The sequence below is a fragment of the Canis lupus genome, chromosome 2 (genome assembly GCF_003254725.2).
Source record: "Canis lupus dingo isolate Sandy chromosome 2, ASM325472v2, whole genome shotgun sequence".
NCBI lineage: Eukaryota > Metazoa > Chordata > Mammalia > Carnivora > Canidae > Canis > Canis lupus.
In genome coordinates, this window is record NC_064244.1 from 17172157 (window position 1) to 17188790 (window position 16634).

Consider the following 16634-nt stretch of genomic DNA (forward strand, 5'->3'; position numbering starts at 1 on the left):
CATGGGAACTCATGGTGAGTATAGATACTGTCAGAAACTCTGCGTGGACCTCACTACCTTCAGTCTTCCCACTGAGTCATTCTAATCAGCACACACACATGCTCTCACTCCTCTCTGCCTAAGAAAACCTTCCCTTGATTCCATTTTTTCTCTGCCAGCTCCCATTCCATTTCTTTGCTCCCCTCTGTAGAAAAAAATGCCCCAAAGATGTTGCCTATACTCCCTTCCATTCTCTTCTAGTTTTCTCTCCCTGCAGGCCACCATCACTGCTGATTAGGGGTCATCAGTGAATACATGGCTAAGTTCAAAGGGCAGTTCTTGGTGTGATTCCTTCTTAACCTATCAGGAGCATTTAGCCTGTTTGTTCAGTATCACTCCCCATCCTTTATTCACTTTCTCAAGATGGTTTCCAGAAACCACTCTCTCTCGGTCTTTTCTCTTACCTATTGGCTGCTCCTTCTAAGTCTCATTTGCTGGTTATGTGCTCTTCCACCCATCTGCTGCAGCCTCCTTCCCACACACAGCCTCCCTCTTTCTGCTCCAAACTCACTCATCACTCAGAGGCACCAGGAAGGCTCTCTCCCTAGATCCCCACACTACCAACTATCAACTCCTTCTAGTCTATATGCAGACCTCACCTTCTCCGTGGAGGTCTTCCATCACCCTCCTAGTTAAAACTGTAATCCCCAGGGACACCTGGGTGGCTCAGCGGTTGAGTGTCTACCTTCACACTCAGGGCGTGATCCCTGGTTTGGGGATCAAGTCCCACACTGGGGTCCTTGAGAGAAGCCTCTTTCTCCCTCTGTCTGTGTCTCTGCCTCTCTCTCTGTGTCTCTCATGAATAAATAAATAAAATCCTAAAAAACAAAAAACCCCATAATCCCCAGGGCCCTCCAGTATCTCTAGTTCCACTTACCCAGCTCTACTAATTTTTTAAATGGTGCTTTTACCTTCAAACATACAATGTAATTTACTTATTATGTTTATCATTCAAGGTCTAGCTCCCTCCAATAGAATATAACAACCATGAGGGCAGAGATTTTTTTTGTTTCTGTTTCATTCACCCATTTACCCCCGAGTGCCCAGAATAGTACCTGGCACAGCATAGATGCTCTCTAAATATGAATGGATGAATGAATAAGGGTTACCAGACAGAGCTTGTTCTCCCTCACATCTCATATCTTTTTTTAAGCTTTTATTTATTTATTTATGAGAAACACACACACACACACACACACACACACACACACACACACACAGGCAGAGGCAGAGACACAGGCAGAGGGAGAAGCAAGCTCCATGCAAGGAGCCTGATGTGGGACTTGATTCTAGGATCATGCCCTGGGCTGAAGGCAGGAGCTAAACCTCTGAGCCACCCAGGGATCCCCCTCACATCCCATATCTTGAAGCTCTTCCTTTACAGGGTCCTCCTCAGCATTCTTAAACATTTCTAAATATCGCTAAACATTGCTATGTCTCCTCCTTACAAAAAACAAAAACAAACAAAAAACAAAAACAAAAACAAAACAAACAAAAAACAGCAATCTGACCCAGGCTGTGAATGACTAATAAATACTTGCTATAGTGAGTAAGAGAATAAAACTAAGACTTCAGCCCGAAGATATACTTGGTGTTTTATCATGACCCACCATAAATACCAACTTCATTAACTTAGTGTAAATGTCAACTATGATCAGTAGATTAAATAAACATGTTCCATAGCAGAGAAGCCACTTAAAATAAGTCATTATAGTTAAAATTTATATTGCAACCTTCTTCCAGCGAATGTAGGAGAGAGTTTATATTTTGAAAATATGATTAAAGCTTATTTTCTATGGAGATCCTTTTCTCATTAATTGTACTTCTTCTTTCCAGGGATTTAAAGTCCCAATCCTAAAACTGCTAACGACCCATTATGTAGCCATAGGCAGGTCATGTAAATATTCCCTCACTCTAATTGCACCCTCTCAAAACGAGTCTAAAAACAAAAACAAAAACAAAAAACTAAACAGTGCTACTAGAAAGGATATTCTTAAAAATTTTCTTACAGATGGTTGGAAAAAAACACTGTAAATATGACATGCTGTATGACTGTTTACTGACTGTTCCTTCTCATGCACTAGCCCTGCCATTCCTGTAGGGATAGAGTTTAAATTCACAGCAGAAAACGTGACAATACATATCATGTCTAGCAAGATGGAGTGTTTAAAAAAATCAAGCCAGCACAGAAGGAAGATATTTCTTCAAGCGATTCTGGGTAATATATTTAAAAGGAATGCAATTGACTAACTGGACTCATATAAAACTTTGGAACATCTTACTTACTGGGCTCTCCACTACTAAATAAAGGTCACATCAAATGATGACATGTCCAGTGGCGAGCTTTCCCTTGAGTGGCTGAACAATCCAACAATAAATCTTGGCTCCTGCCTTCTGGGGTGAACGCTCCCAGGTGGCAATGAACAATCAATCCCTAGACATTATAGTAGAGTCATCATATGTGTCCTCCAGGGAAGCACACAGCTGTCAAGAGGGATATGGCTCCAGTCCTCAAAGATTTTACTCTCTAAAATGTTCTTTGCAGGGGCACCTGGGTGGCTCAGTGGTTGAGTGTCTGCCTTTGGCTCACGTTGAGTGTCTGCCTTTGGCTCACGTTGTGATCCCAGGGTCCTGGGATCGAGTCCCACATCAGGCTCCCCACAAGGAACCTGCTTCTCTCTCTGCCTATATCTCTGCCTCTCTCTCCATGTCTCTCATGAATAAATAAATAAAATCTTTAAAAAAATAAAATGTTCTTTGCATATACAGAAGTTATAGTGACAAGAAAACAGTAAGAGATGAGTAGTTATATGTAGACAAAGGTTAGGAATACAAATTAACAAAAAAATCAACTTGTCACAAGCATCTGGAGAAAGTGTTCAGCCTGCAAAATTAAACACAGTACCATTTCCTCGTTAAATGAGCTCTCTTTGCAAAGTACCAGTTCACAATGTTGTGAGGATACGTTAAAACTGATGCTTCCACATCTTGTTGATAGTTTTTTGACTTTCATTAAACCCTCTGGGAAAGCAATGTTCTTTCTGTTTGTATCTAGATACATATCCAGACTAACACATATTTAGACTAATGGTTTCACTTGTGGGACTTGTCTTAAGAAAATTCTAAAATTATGTTCCATACGACACTTAGATTAACCTTAATAATAGTTACAAAGCCTATAGAGCACTATCGGCAAATGTTAATGATGATTATATTTGTTTAAAAAGATAAAATCTAAAAAGCTTTTATCATTTCTATAAATACATATATTCACGTATGTAAAAATACTGGGAGGACACAAAATGAACAGAAGATATAAGGTTGGATTGATTGTTTTTAATTCAAGGAGTTAAATTTTTTTTTTCTGTATTGTTACCATTTTTGAGTAAAAGTAAGAAGCTATTAATGCAACTGAAATATCTAACAAAATATCCTGAAAATATTTTTGGTGTAGCAAAAAGAGGATTTGCAGATGCATATTTTCCCTAATTTGTTGATTTAACCTTGATAGCTTTTTGGCATGTGGAGAAGGAGGCAAGCTCTGGGTCTTTTGAAAGACTTTTATGCACATTAAAAAAAAAGGAAGCAAGTAGATGTTGATGCACGAATTACATCAGGTAAGAAATAAGAATTAAAAGAAAAGTACTAGAACCTGAAATGTTAACATTTTAAAGTATTACACATTACATTTCTCTGTAGAGAATGTGTTAAAATGATTATGTTAAGTTTCCACTGAAACATTGGGATTTTCTCATATGACTGCTTAAATAATTTTTTGCTACTGGGTTAGATACTTAAGCAGGCCAAATGACTCAGTAATTTGGTAGTAGATTATTAATATACTGCTCTAAAAGTCTAACCTTCCAGAAAGATATGACTTTGGTTCAGAGAGATTTAATATTGAAAATAGGCTACACGATCGGGGATTTGGCTGGAAAAGTGCCAGTGGTATGGAGCATTTAGTAATAAAGCGCTGCAAAGTACCCTACTGACCTAAAATAGTTAATGCATCCATTAAGCAGCTAACCTACCTTCAGGAGGTGATTTAAGAACCAGAGACGATCTGGTTTAAACAAATCTATGTTTAGAAATATGCTGCAAATTTTAGATTGTGTAGCTGGAGATGTGTCGTTGGTTATTTAATAATGTTAGTTATTAATGGTAGAAAATCTAGACTATATTAAGAACATTTAATAAAACACTAGACACAGTTAGTAAAAAGCAATTCATATGATATTTCCTGTCTCACAAATAAGAAAGCATTTTTATTGCAAATATTCAATACATGGGCCCATTGACCAAATGCTTGTGTCCCCACCAAGATTCATATGTTGAAACCTAATCTCTAAGGTGATGGTGTTAGGAGGTGGGGGTTTGGGACTCCTACTGTGATTATGTCATCACAGTGGAGCCCTCACAAATGAGATTAACGCCCTTGTAAAAGAGACCCCCTGTTCCTTTGACCACGTGAGGTCATAGCAAAAAGAGAGGTCCTTGAACCAGGAAGCAGGCTCTCACTAGACACTGAATCTGTCAGTGCCTTGATCCTGGACTTCCCAGCTTCCCAAACTGTGAGAAATAAATATGGTATCGCCTTTTATAATAATAATTCAAAAGGAGTAAGACACATAGAAATATATGCTCTAAGTTTAAAAGTATAATGAACTTCAATGTTGGTAAAACTTCAACCAAGCAGGGCAAAGATGGCTTGACAGTTTGATAAGAAGACAGTTTGGTAAAGATTGGAAAAGACCTGGCGGCTGACTATGCCTGTTGACTCTTGCACTATGGCCTGGTGACTCCTGCTTCATAATCGGCCAGAGCACGCACATGTTATATGCCAGATGCTTCTACTGTTAAAACAAATGCCAAACTTGAGCACTCCAAGCCAAAGATAACCCTACTAGGTCTTCATTTCATTTAAATAACAATCATTTAATATTGTGTACAACTAAATTTGTTATTATCTCTCCCCAATGTATACATATATTAGAATGTACAATTCTATTTTCCTGTCCATGATGATGGCAGAAAATTGGTGCTTTTTTCATCTCTGTATCCCTCAGGAGAATGTACACCTGGGAAGAAGATATGGTTGGGGTTTACTGTCTAGTGAAGGAAACAGACATTACAGAGGTAATAACCTAAACATTTTTTTATGACAGTTTTGGTAATTACTATAAAGCAGAGGCACAGACACTATGAGGGAATGTAGAAAGGAGACAAAGTAGAAGGTTCTAGAAGGAAAAGCATATTTAGGCTAGGTTTGAAGTAGAAAGGCAACAAGTTATAGAAAGACATAAGGGAAAAATGTTCCAAGGCAGTAGCACCAATTTGAAGAGGAGAATTCTGTTATCATGTTTAAGAGGCTGGAGCTTAATGAGCAAGACAGCAAGAGAAAACCTTTTGAGAGAACTCATTTGGATATGCCTTTTGGCACTTAGTACTTCAGGTGTGAGTTGATACATTCAATTACCAAGGGAACTAAATTATGGTAATACCATTAGTTCCTTAACTTCTCCGAGATTGATACATGCAATCAGCTCGAATGATCCTTCATCATCATCATGATTATATCCAACCATTCTTTCAACAAGTCCCCACCATGTGCCAGACATTGAGACAAGAATAGATAAGATATATTCCCTGCCCTCAAGGAGCTTATAGGACCTGGATCGATTACCAATTAATATTTTAAAATTTCAAAACATAAAAATTATACATTTGATTATATAAAATATAAAAAAAATATAAAAAATATAAAAAATATATAAAAAAACAGTAATAACATTAGGAAAAAATCTACCAATGGCAAAAGGCTCATTTCTTTCATATATTAATAGAGCATGGAAATTAGTAAGAAAAAGACCAATACAACTGTGGAAAAAAATTTTTTTAAAAGATTTATTTATTTATTTATGATAGAGAGCGAGAGAGAGGCAGAGACACAGGCAGAGGGAGAAGCAGGCTCCATGCCAGGAGCCCGACGTGGGACTCGATCCCGGGACTCCAGGATCGCGCCCTGGGCCAAAGGCAGGTGCCAAACTGCTGAGCCACCCAGGGATCCCCTACTGTGGAAAATTGGGCAAAAAAAAAAAAAAGGAAGATATTCACAGAAAAGTATAAAAAGATGAAAAGTGTGCTACTCTCATCTTTGTCCCTGAAGGATAAAATCTGGTTGCATTTATCAAGATTGAAAATTCACTTACCCTATGTCCTGATTCCATGATTTTAATCTTAGAAGTATATATAATTATATACAATGGATGTATATACAAGAATTTTCATTATGACATTATTTGTGTTAATAGATAATTTTAAGTACCATAACTGTCCATCACTAGGAGACTGGTTAAATAAATTATGGTGCATCCATATGATGGCATAGTATTGAGACATTAAAAATAATAAGGTATATGCAGCTATATATATTAACATGGAACAATTTCCAAGATATATTTTACAGGTAAAAAAGATTAAAAAAGAAAAAGGAAAAATAGTGGATACTCTTTTGCTATTATCTGCATACATTTTTTAAAAGAATGGATACATATGTTAGTATTTAGGCTATATTCTAGAACATTTAAGTGGCTGCACATGAAGTAATCTGGAGAGGATATTAAAAATCCCTATACTTGGGCTGTATCCCTGACAAATTCAACCAGAAACTCTGAGAGACAGGACCAGGCGTCAGTGTTATTTTAAAGCTCTGCATGTGGTTCTGTTGTCCACTGAGAGCCGAGACCTCTATTCCAGGACATCCAACGGTGATGGCCTCTAAGGAAGAAATCTGAGGCATCCAGGGCTGGGATGGCAGGGACTTACTTTTCACTGTGGAACCTTCTATAATGCTTGAAATTGTATTGTTAAAAAATATTTTATATTTTAAAGTTGTATTTATTTATTTTAGAGAGTGATGATGGAGGAGGGCAGAGGGAGAGGGAGAGAATCCTCAGCAGACTCTCTGCTGAATGAGGAGCCTGACATGGGGCTCCATCCCAGAACCTGAGACCATGATCTGAGCCAAGTGGGATGTTTAACCAACTGAGCCCCCCAGGAACTCCTATTTTTTTTTTAAAAAACCATGATCATAATACCTTAACAAGAGACATTTAAAAACAAAATTCCTAGGTCCTTTTGTATCAGATATTTATAATTGCTTCCCCTTTTCTCAATTTTTGTGGTAAATATTTCATATAAACGGCCATAACTTAGAATTTTGTTTTCAGTGATAAAAGAGATAGATTTTATTTTTATGATGAGACATACTGAAGTTACATTCAAAATGTGACCACTAGTAAGAAGTAAAACTTCTACGATTTGCAGATGACATGATACTATATACAGAAAATCTTAATGATTCCATCAAAAAGTTGATTGATAAATGAATTTGGTAAAGTCATGGATATAAAATAAATACAAAGAAATCTGCTGTATTTCTGTATACTAATAATAAAGCAGCCAAAAGAAAAATTAAGAAAACAATCCCACTTACAATTACACCAAAAATAATAAAATACCTAGGAATAAACTTAACCAAGGAGGTGAAAACTATACCCTGAAAACTATAAAACACTGATGAAAGAAATAGAAGACAACACAAACAAATCAAAAGATAATCCATAGTCATGGATTGGAAGAATAAATATTGTTAAAATTTCCATACTACCCTAAGCAATCTACAGATTTTTTTTCAATCTACAGATTTAACGCAATCTCTATCAAAATACCAACAACATTTTTCATAGAACTAGAATTAGTAATATAAGAATTTGTATAGAACCAGAAAAGAAGAGGCACTGGGGGGTGCTCAGTCAGTTTAGGGGCTGCCTTCAGCTCAGGTCTATGATCTAAGGGTTCTGGGATCAAGCCCTGGCATGGGCTCTCCACTCAACAAGGAGTCTGCTTCTCCAGCTCCTTCTGCCCCACCCCACCTGATCATGCTCTGGTTCACTCTCTCTGTCTCTCTAAATGAATACATTAAAAAAAAATCTAAAAAGAAGAAACAGAAGAAGGAGAAGAGGAACCACAGAGGACCCCAAATAGTCAAAGCAATCTTGAAAAAGAAAAAACTGGAGATTTCTAGTTATATTAGAAAGCTATAGTCATCAAAACAGTATAGTACTGGCACAAAAATAGACACATAGATGACTGGAACAGAACAGAAGGCCCAGATTCAAACCCACACAATTATATGGTCAATTAATTTTTGATGAAAGAGGCAAAATACACAAATGGGAAAAAGTCTCTTCAACAAACAGTTTTTGGAAAACTGGACAGCTACATGCAAAAGAATAATTTGATTAAAAATGGGCAGAAGACACGAATAGACATTTTTTCAAAGAAGATATACAGATGGCAAACAGACACATGAAAAGATGCTCAATATCACTCATCCTCAGGGAAATGTAAATCAGAACCATGATGAGATATTGTCTTGTACCTATCACAATGGCTAAAACCAAAAACACAAGAAATAAGTATTGGCATGGACGTGGAGTGAAAGGAAAAGAACCCTCATGCACTGTTGGTTGGAATGTAAACTGATGCACCCACTTTTGAAAACAATATGGAGGTTCCTCAAAAAACTAAAAACACAATTACCATATGATCCAGTAATTCCACTGCTGGGTATTTACCCAAAGAATATGAAAACACTAATTTGAAAAGGTATATGCACCCTTATGTTTACTGCAACATTATTTGCAATAGCCAAATTATGGAAACAACCCAAGTGTCCATCAACAGATGAATGGACAAGGAAGACATGATATATGTCTACAACAGAATATTACTCAGCCGTAAAAAAAGACTGAAATCTTGCCACTTGCAACAACATGGATAGATCTACAAGGTATAATGAAGTGAAATTAGTCAGACAAAAACAAATACCATATGATTTCACTCATATGTGGAATTTAGGAAACAAAGCAAACAAAGAAAAAGAGAGACAAACCAAAAAACAGACTCTTTAACTGTAGAGAAACAGATGGTTCCCAGAGGGGAGGTAGGTGGGGGATGGGTGAAGTAGGTGATGGGGACAAAGAGTACATTTATTGTGATGAGCACTGAATAGTATACAGAACTGTTGAAACACTACATTGTACACCTGAAACTAACATAACACTGTATGTTAACTACACTGGAATTAAAATAATAAAAAAAAAACAACCCAAAACAAAAAAAGTGACCACTTATGTGGGCAATATGACCCAGAGGCAAGAAGCTGAGTCTATTAATTTTCTGTATGTGGGGGGTGACTCCACGGAGGAGTACAGGACCCCTGGTGACCCTCATGCCTCTTTGGCCCTGTTAACTCTACTTTTGGACACACTTCGTTCTTTTTTTAGCAAAATGTCTTTGTAAATCTCCAAAGTCAAAGGTCACACATTTGACAAAAATAACTAGCATTTAAAATGGCAATCCATCAGCTACTTACGATTCCCCATGCTCTGCTTTGTTTCTGCCTCTTCCCACCTTCTGGAATATGGGGACTTGCATATGTATTCACGGTTCTACTCTGTACTAACACCTAAGCTCCACGAAGGCAGAGGTTTGTGGCACTTCTGTTCACTGTCGAGTCCCCAGTATCTAGCACAGAGCCTGGTACACAGTAGGCACTCAATAAACATTTGCTGGCTGCAAGTGAAGCTGCTCTGTTGTTCGGTTCAAAGTCATAAAGGCAAGCATTATTTGGGCCTCCTTTGGTCCTCTTGCCCTCAGACCCAGAAGAAGTGGGTCTACCATCATGTTCAGCTGCTCTGTTGTTCAGCTCCATGCAAATGTCATCATCCACCTCTTTCCACTGTACCCCCCACCCGGTGCTGACCCCCAACCGGAGCTTTCTGCCAAGTCTCTGCTTCCACCTCGCCCCCAGCCTTTCCACACATAATAAGATCTGATGAATCTTCAAACACGCACAGATCACAACTGCTCCACTGTTGAAAAAAGTTGTTTCTTCTCATTCCACTTAAAATAAAATTCACTTCTTGCCTGTACACTTTGCCCTTTACCTGCATCTCAAATACATCTTGCGCTACTTTTCCTTCACCAACTTCCTTCCAGCCATAAGCATCACTTTTGGGGTTTTTGTGTTTTTTGTTTTTGTACAAACCAAACTCTTTTTGATTTTGAACTTCTATTTCTGTTCCTCCAACTGCTTGCAGCTCTTCTTTCTCTCTTGCTACAGTTTCCTATCGCATCACCCAGCTTACCTTCTTTGCAGATTCTCTTACCTTCTTTGCAGATTCTTTCAATGGAAAGAATTGTTTAGGCATCGTTTACTTTTTTTTTTTTCTTTAGAGATGGGGAGAGAGGGAGAGGGAGGTAGGGGTCAAGGAGAAAGGGAGAGAGAGAGAGAGAATCTTAAGCTGAAATTAAGTGGAGACCAATACGGGGCTGGATCTCAGGACCCTGAGGTCATGACCTGAGCTGAAATCAAGAGTCTGAGGCTTAACCAACTGAGCCACCCCAGACCCCAAACATTGTTTACTCTTTAACTGTCTGCCCCACTCTCCTCACCCCCCAATTAGAATGCAAGCTCTGAAAGCACAGCACAGCACAGCTCTTAGATTTGGGGAAGTGATCCCTGTATACACTTGCTGCCCAAGCCTTTCCTTCTAACTCGGCACTGTTCAACAGAACTTTCTGCAGTAACATCTATATTTGTCCTGTAGCTACATATGTAATATATATATTTGCTTTATATCCTAGCTCTCCTATATGATAACATCTAGACAGCATGTGGCTTGAAATATAGCTAGTGTAACTAAGGAGTTAATCTTAAAATTTTATTTAATTTTAATTAGTTGGCATCTTAATAGCCCTACCTGGCAAGGGCTGCCCTATTATACTGGGCAGCTCTAGATGGTCTGGGTACCAGAGACCCTAGAATTTGCTGATCAAATGGCCATGAGCCTAATTGGGCCTGCTTGGGCTGTCTTCCCAAGTTCATACTTCTCAGGATACACTTCCCTACCAGTGTGCACATTTCTAGACCTAGTTGTGGCTAAGGGAATTGTATGATGAGACAGGTAGGCAGTGGTGAGCAGGAGCTTGAGAGTATGAGGTACTCCACTCACATGCAAAGGCCCCTCGAGGACCTTTAATGGGACAGGTTTGTATGCTGGCTGCCTCTCCACAGCTAGATTTCCAGGCAGCACTTCCCAAGATAACTGTAAATTCAAACTGGTCTTCACAATCATAAAGGCATGTATTATTTGGTCTTCCTTTGGTCCTCTTGCCCTCAAACCAAGAAGGGGGTTTCCATCATATCAGGAGCTTTATCTTGTTAATATCAGATCTTTTGCTCCTCGCTGATTACATGGCGCCCACCCTAGTACATAATAGTTGCCCAGTAAGTATTTTGGGGTAAGTGAAAAAAAATATATCTATCATATCAAACTTGGCGTGATCTTTGGTGTTAAGGAGGTAAAAAGACAACTTCAGTAGCCTCAGAGTATTCCGTGGATTGTTTAGCAAATAATATAGCATCTCTATTTCCTACCAGTGGAGCATCTGAGCATGAATAAAACAGCACCTGCATCATCCCTTCATCTGAGAAACACAGAGGAAAGACTCCAAGCAAACTCAACAAGGAGAAGCTTCAAGACAGAGAAAGATAAAACAGTGGTAAATAGAAAAACCGTGCCTGGGGGTGATAAGCATTTGCAAAAAAGCTTATCAGAAGAGACTGAAAAGCCAGGCAAAATCTGGACAAGGGTAGAAGACAAGAGATGGATACCATAGTCTTTTTCTTTTCTTCTCTTTTCTCTCTCTCTCTCTCTCTTTTTTTGCTATACTCAAGAGTTTTAGTCTACTTCAGTAAGTGGAAAAACACAATACCAGAGTCCCAATGTATATCACTTATAATTATACTAATTTTCTTGAAATTAGGCTCATATGGTAAAAACACATGAAAGGCTCATTGCATAATGGATGTTCAATCCTTTTCAAGCTATCCTTTTGTGATTTCCATAAAGAATTAATTAAAAGAATATTTCCATGTAGATAGAGTCCAGAAGGTGCCTGGAATGGGTGGACCCTATCAGGCTATGGCAGGATTTCAGAGCTCTGGGGAGACCATGTATATACATCATTAGGAACTGGTATTTTTCAGGACCTTATTCGGTCTGTGTGAAGGATGTATTTCATGAATGCAGGGCTCACTAATACAATTCCAGCCCTCCACATTCCAATCTCTCTCGGTAATTAAATCACAGTGAAATGAACCTTCTATTAGGTAGGAGAGGTGGGGGCTCCTACCTGTTATTTCTGACAATAGAACCAAAGGATGGCAGCCAGGAGTATAATTTCCCCAGCTGGCACTGTGTCTGAAGCCTCGGTCTCAGCAGTAGGATTAACAACTCTGTTGATCTCACTTCTTTCTACTTTCAGAAAACACTGCTGCTCACATTCTTCCCAGTGGCTCCTGGGGGGTACTTACCAGCAAGGCAGCCCATGGTGAAAAGGAGGGCATTACAGTTTTCCTTACACAGGGGGAAATGTGCTAATTAATATAAAATTGGGATTCCATGGAGAAAAGTTTACACATTTTCGAAAAAGTAGGATTCCCCGGTTGGGACAGTATGTATTTGTTTTCCTATTCACATTTTCTTTTCAAAATAGTTAAAACTCTGCTGCATCTTTCTCTAAAAATAACCTACAAAATGAGTTCTCCTAATTAATAATTTCACATTTATTTTAGAAAGTATTTTAAAGCAGGACTATCCTCAAAATAGTTCCTTACTCCCACACAAAGAGTGCACTGTGGTTCTCACAGTTAGACTATGATACTCAAGGGTTTTGAACCAATCACATTTTTTATTTTTGACTAAAACAAAAACAAAATGAAAATATTGCTTGGTGTGTCAGTCAACATTAAAAACAATATTTTGTCAAAGCAATTAAGAACACTGTTGTTCTTGAGATTAAAAAAAAACTTTAACTTGATAGAATTAACATTAAAAATTTAAATTGAAGAAAATTAAACATTTAAAAAAATACAGTTTCTTATGAACCTTTAAGATACTGTGTTGAGTGAAATAAGCAAATCAAAACAAGAAAAACACTGTATCATTCCACTGAGTAGTCATATCCATAGAGACAGAAAGAATGGTGGTTGCCAAGGGGACAGGGTGGGCAGAGGGGACAGGGAATTAATTTAAAACGTGCACTTAGGGGCACCTAAGTGGCTCAGTTAATTGGGCGATCAACTCTTGATTTTGGTCATGGTCTCATGGTCATGAGATCAAGCCCCACATGGAGTCCTGCATTGGGCTCCACAGTGGACATGGAGCCTACCTAAGATTCTCTCTCTCCCTCTGCCCCTACCCCAACCCCCTCCATTCACTCACTTTGTCTTTTTCTCTCTCTCAAAAAGACTAACCAACCAACCAACCAACAAAACAAACAGATCTGTACACTTAAAAACAGTTAAAATGGCAAATATTGTTATGGATATTTTACCACCATAAACTTAAAAAAAAAAAAAACCCCACATGGTTTCTGCTAGAGAAATCAGAATTAGCTTCCAAAGTCAAAAAACAAAAGAGGAAAAAGAAAAAAAAGAAATGACAGAGAGAGAGAGAGAGAGAGAGAGCAGGAAATTCTATTAAGCAAACAAACACATTCTAGGAAATAGCCTCAAGAAAGCAAAAGCGGTTGAGCATCTGCCTTTGGCTCAGGGCATGATCCCGTGTCTGGGGATCGAGTCCCACATCAGGCTCCCCTGTGAGGAGCCTGCTTCTCTCTCTACCTATGTCTCTGCCTCTCTTTCATAAATGAATAAATAAATCTTAAAAAAAAAAAAAAAAAAAAAAGAAAGAAAGCTGCTGGCTGCACTGGTTTCTACTGTGCCCAAGCTCCTAGCACTGTGCTGGCCTGGGCAGCCACTCAACCTGTTTGTTCTAGGCAGTGGGGTAGGAAAGGGAGGACAGAGGTACTGATCATTTCCCCAGCATCAGTGAGTTATGGTTGCCATTTAGCACTGTGTACGTCTAAGGTAACAGCATAATGACCTGACTTACATGTATTACAAAATGATTCCCCCACAGATAGTTTGGCTGACAACCATCATCTCATATAGATACCAAAAAATAATTTTTTTAAGTTTTTTTCTTCCTGGAGATGAGAACTGTCAGGATTTACTTGCTTAACAACTTCCAAATGTACCATCCAGCAGTATTATCTACATTCATGGTGTACGTTATTGCATCGAGGGGAAGTGTTTTCCTTTTTTTTTTTTTTCAGTTGAAGTTCACAATTCTAACCAGCCCCGATTTGTGAACGAGCTGATTCAGAAAGACTTACCACCAAGTCACCATGGAGTCTAATAATTACAGTTCTGAATTATTAATTGATCTAAAGCGGGTGCCTTAAATACATTTTGTAAAAGCAATCAAAGCTAGAGAAAGAAATTCTGTATGTGCTATATAATTATAAAAATCAGAGAACTTCAGGTTGTGTCAGTGTTTTAGGTAACAAATAATTTCAGCACTAAAATATCCAATTAACACTCATTCAGAATTAAAATGTTGACATATCACCAAGCATGCTGTCGTTGGTTGAGTATAATGCACTGGGATTCAAATGTGAAAAGTGACACATTTGAGAATTTGTATTCAGCAACTTGCTCTAATTACTGGCTGGGTTTTCTCTGTCGCTGGTCCCTGCACCCCCGTACAAACTCCTGCCTAGACCATTCCTCTAAGGATCATACCTCCCATAAGCAGCTGATGCGAGATGTGTCTGGATCCTAATTAGCAAAAAGACAATGACCCTTCAAAACAGCCACAGGAAAAGGCTCAAGGGCCCCATGTCTTTCATAATAATTATTTTCAGTCAGTTCCCAGGTCTGGGAAGAAATCTGAATGGAACACCTGAATGAAGGAGCAGAGGTTAATGTTTGAGTTGGCTGAGGATAATTTTCAAAAACCTCAAATAAAATAGCTTTCTATGGAGGGGCATCTATAGTGTATGCTCAGATTTTCTACAGGCTCTTGCTGGTATAAAAATACCTTCAGGGCTCCAACCACAGGGTGATAGCAGGGACTGGCTCACCACTGCTCTGTGTGTGTGTGCGGGGGTGGGGCGGGGGGAGTGGGGGATGCCAGCCTGCTGTCTCTTTTTGTGTCTCTTGAGCAACTGGCTACTTTGGGATTACAACAGATCTCAGTGATGGTGACAGACAATGTACGGCCTCAAAGTCAAAACCATTTACTATCTGGCTCTTACAGAAAAACTTTGTCAATTCCTCTATTCTCAGGTTTAAATCACATCGCTTGCATAATATTGATTACTAATTAGTCCAATTATTCCTTACTCCAATTCCTCTTTTTTATAAAAGCAAATGATGGATTTTATTTTGGAACTTATCTATGTAGCACAAGATAATGCCTCTCCTGGGGTGGCTGGGTGGCTCAGTCAGTTAAGCATCTGTTCTTCAGCTCAGGTCATGATCTTGGGGTCCTGGGGTTGAGCCCCGCATTGGGCTCCATGCTCAGTGGGGAGTCTGCTTCTCCCTCCCTCTCTGCTCGTGTGCTCATTCTCTCTCATATAAATAAATAAATAAACAGGGATCCCTGGGTGGCTCAGCGGTTTAGCGCCTGCCTTTGGCCCAGGGCGCGATCCTGGAGACCCAGGATCAAATCCCACGTCAGGCTCCCGGTGCATGGAGCCTGCTTCTCCCTCTGCCTGTGTCTCTGCCTCTCTCTCTCTCTCTCTCTCTCTCTCTGTGTGACTATCATAAATAAATAAAAATTAAAAAAATAAACAAATAAACAAATAAATAAAATCTTCTAAAGAAAGGTATTTCCTCTCCTAATGATAAGCTAACTGAAATTATTTATATTTAGGTGATATCTTAGTACAGTTGGTTTTTAACCTCATCTGATGGGAAAATCTTTTTCTCCTCCAAATCTGTGTGCCTGGCATTTAGAGGCACCTTCATGGTGATTTTCAGCATATCAACAAACCAGGAAAATTAAACTATCTTTCAAACCTGGGCTTATTCAGCTGTGTACTGTCTGGCCTTCACATCTACTGATAGTCATGCTCAGTCCTACAAACACCAAGTTCATTGCTTGGAGCCTGGGCCTGTACCCTTCCCAGGAACGGTCAAGGAGACCTGAATTTTCACTTGTTTGCTAGTCTTATTCTGTGACAAATACTGCCTTACATTTCCCCGTTTCAAGGAACTAGATGAGTCTGGGAAAATAAATTAAAGGTCTTCATCAATTCCAAGTTGCTTTTCCTAGTTTAGATTGCCTCCACTTTTCTCCAATGCATAGCTCCGAAAGCTCGATTCAAAAAATAAATACTACCTCTCAGAGGACTTACAAAATGATTAACTTAATAATGGACTTCATCCCCATTTGCACATTGAGATTACCTTTATCTTAATAAAGATACTTGTACTTCCTTCCTTATGGCATGGATACAGGATAGGGAGGGTGAAATCACAGGACAAAATAAAGGAGAACAGGACACGTCAAAGCACTCAGCTCACACTCACTTTCAATCTGTAACACCAGAGAAAACAGGAATCGCTCCTGGAGCTATGTCTTGGCCCAGCCTTTTGCTTTGACTTAAAGGAC

General features: G+C 38.9%; 1 protein-coding gene and 1 long non-coding RNA gene across 11 annotated transcripts in view; one reads left to right on the plus strand and one right to left on the minus strand.

Moving 5' to 3' along the window:
* The window catches only part of CACNB2 (calcium voltage-gated channel auxiliary subunit beta 2), a 380949-nt gene that overhangs the window by 129576 nt on the left and 234739 nt on the right, over nt 1-16634 (minus strand). The gene's annotated exons all lie outside the window — the stretch shown is intronic.
* On the plus strand, nt 4507-12697 carry LOC112659107 (uncharacterized). The gene is made up of 3 exons (XR_003136177.3): nt 4507-4610; nt 5106-5175; nt 11549-12697. It is a non-coding gene; the product is annotated as an uncharacterized LOC112659107 (long non-coding RNA).